The sequence below is a fragment of the Geospiza fortis genome, unplaced genomic scaffold, assembly GCF_000277835.1.
Source record: "Geospiza fortis unplaced genomic scaffold, GeoFor_1.0 scaffold40, whole genome shotgun sequence".
In the NCBI taxonomy this organism is placed as follows: Eukaryota; Metazoa; Chordata; class Aves; order Passeriformes; family Thraupidae; genus Geospiza; species Geospiza fortis.
The window spans coordinates 10407592-10410983 of NW_005054297.1; positions in this window are offsets into that span (position 1 = coordinate 10407592).

The following is a 3392-nucleotide window of genomic DNA, read 5'->3' on the forward strand; positions in this document are numbered from 1 at the left end:
GACAGCTGGTAATTTTTAGCCTCCCAGTAAAAATTATTTCAATCAATCAATCAACCAACCAATCAAATTATTACTAGCTAGCCCCAAGTGCTACCATGGAAAGTGTACCTATGCCTTTCTGCTAATCAACAGACTTTTCATTTTATTGCAGTCAAAATGAGTTCACAGCCTTCCCCATTGAAGCTCAAGTTATATGAGGTCCATCTTTTGCTGAGGACTAGAAAGAAGGGTGTTTAGGGGGCATTCATATCCTCAGTGGTCAAACAGAGATTCCTTCTAAAAGAATGTCAGAAAAGGGGGGGAAATACCTGAAAAGTACTACTGAAGAGGGAAGGCAATATAGAAGTTTTCATTTGTTGGAGACAAGTGGAGGCAAAGCTGAACACATATGAAAAGCAGCTGTAAGATATAAACTATGTCCTTCTTTATGCTGACGACATATCTTCCATAAGCTATTATGCTTGATGAGAAGGGGTCTTTAATGAAGGGTAAATTATATGTTTACATTCATAGACAAAATGCATGGGTGATAATTCATGATGACAACAAAACTGCAGTTTTTACAAAAATCTTTTATGCAAGCCCTGCTTGAATCTCTATTTGAAAGCTTGGTTTTATGTGTGTACTCTGGGACTTTGCGTTGTGCCATTAACTAAAATAATTTCCTGTATCCAGACAGGTGATGAAAGGATTGGCACTGGGTCAGTTCTTGAAAGTTCATTTGCAATCTGTAGGAATATTTTTTTCTAGTGCATTTATAGACATTGTTTTAGTTAATACTCAGGTAAATAGAAAATTAATTGAGTTTTCAGGTCCTGTAATTCTGTACTGAAACATGCTGATCTCTTCAAAAGTAGATTAAGTAATGTGTGAAAATAAGCAGATAGTAGGATATACACAAATATGTATGGTGCTTATACACAGTGTATATAGAGAACTAAACAGGAGATTGTAGGGCTCTAAAAAACTCTTAATGTAATTTAAATTACTGTGGATCAGCCATTAGAATTTGTCTCCTACTAGGTAGGCTCTGGAGCCCTGATTAAGTTTTTACATAATAACTGGGAGCATGGGGGATGGGGGCGGGCAGGGACAGAAATGTTGCTTCTATGCAATGTAAACTCATTGGATTTAGTTTTGCTTTTATTACTTCCCATATTCCAGGTTTGGTTTAGAAGGTCAGTGGGGCTGGAAGGAAGTTTTGAAGCCAGATGAAGTTCTTGGCGGTTTGTCTTCCTGCAACGTGGACTAGATGTGAAAGTATGGAGCAAAATGGCGCCTGGAATTGAAGGTGAATGTTACAACCGTATTGACCTGTACCATGCAGGGACTGGGCCCTTATTTCACCCTCTTGGTAGCCTTCAACATGAACTATAACTCCAAGTGGGCAAGAAGGGTCATAGCTCTGCCATACATAACAAAAGGCAGAAGAGCCCCCATGAGTAACCCTGCAATCTGGAAGCAGCAATGGCTCTATCTGGATTTTGAGGTTGTAAACCATTTTCAAGTCTTGGCAGGTGATGAGAAAGAAGCATGTCTCACCTGAGACAAATGACAATCTCTGCCTGTTCCTTAGGTCCTTTGGCTTTAGTGAGGAAACTGGGATGGCTCATTTTGGGATGAATCTGTGATAAATCAATTTTTTCCTAGTTTTTACTCAGATCCTGTAGATAGTCAGGTGATCAGGTGACATAAAAACATTTGCATTCTATGTGCTGATTTCTGTGACAGTAAGGTGACTAAAAATCATTAGCAAATAGCACTGTTCCCAGACATATTGCATCCTCCCCTTCTGATTTTCCACACCATTAAAATCCAAGCATGGTCCAGGTAAATCAGTGGAGATGTTGCATTGTCTTTAGCACAGACTGTGTTGGCTCTGTGGGCATTTGTGTGTGTACAGGTGAGGAAAGGAATTTCTGTCGGGATATCTGCAGAAAAATTGGGTATTTTTCAAGATCACCTTCCAACTCAAACTATTCTATGATTATCCTTGATCCTGGGTAAGTTTCTAGTTGGCAACCACCAGGAAAAACCAACAGAATTGTGTCAGCTGAAACTCTTGGGTAATGTTAAAAACAGGGATTTAGTAGGAAGAAGTGCCTCAGCAGTGCTGAGTAGATTGAAGGCTATTTGAGTATCATTCACTCTGCCTATCCAGCGGGAGAGGAGAAATCATGTGGGGGTGGGACCCACCTGATTTTGGCATCTGTATGCAAAAATCACCAGAGCAAAAACTGTTTCACAATAAACTATATTGTTTACATAATTCAGAGCAGTTCAGTGGAAGGCTGTTATTCCAGTAGAATTTATTCAGGTCCTGAACAACCACAATGAGAATGGGAATGAGATTTTGACGGACTCTTGCTCCTAAATGACATAACTGCTTTTGCTGCCTGCAGTTTGTGCTTAGGATACTGAATATGGCTCCAGCCAAAGAGAGATATCAGAAAGTCACCACTATACCAAAGAGGTAAATGAAAGAGATTTGGGAAAGAAGTAAGAACATAAATCTAAATCTACCAGTAAAATCTAATTCAAATTTTGGAACAAGGTGATCTCCATTTTTACCAACAGTTTTTCACACAGAACAACTGAATCCACTTTTACTGGTGAAAATAGTTGGGTATTGGTATGTATGTATTTCACTCAGAAAATCCCACATGTCAACAGATCACAGAAAAGTCATATTAGTATTGATGTGAAATCAAATGGTCATGCTTGGATCAATACCTTATAATAGTATTATGATGTTTTGGGAATACAAAATGCAAATTAGCAGTGATTGAAATAGCATTTTCATCTTATATTTTAAATAATGTGTATTCTGCATTTTGCACATCATTACATCTTAGGCACACTCCCCCACATACCTACAAAGGCTTTGAATGTGTATCTAATAGTATATCATGATGTATGAGTTCTGCCATTGGGCAGCTGTGATTTGCCTGTAAGGCTGTGAAAACTGTAGAGAAAATGATGAGGCCAAGAGGAATTTTCTTGAAGAAGGCCTTGTTAGCTACTGAATGAAGCTCTTTGTATTTGAACCAAAGAGAAATTTTGGCAATTATTACAGCCATGGGATGAGCAAAACTTTTTGTTCCTCCTCATTTCATATAATATGCATCTTTTATATTACACTGAGATATAAGACAAGTCTCTCATGATTACTTCTCTATTTATGCCAACCAAAGTCATTCAATCATGATGATAAATAGCCTTTTAAATTCATAACTATTTGCAATTTTGACACTTCCCTTTTAATTTTTTATTCTGATTTCAGATTGCTATTCAGTGCAGAATTGTGGGACAATGTGCATTAAAGTATTTTTACTCAGATTTGTCCTTCAGTCTAAATGATTGCAGAATATTTTGCAATCAAGATAACTGTT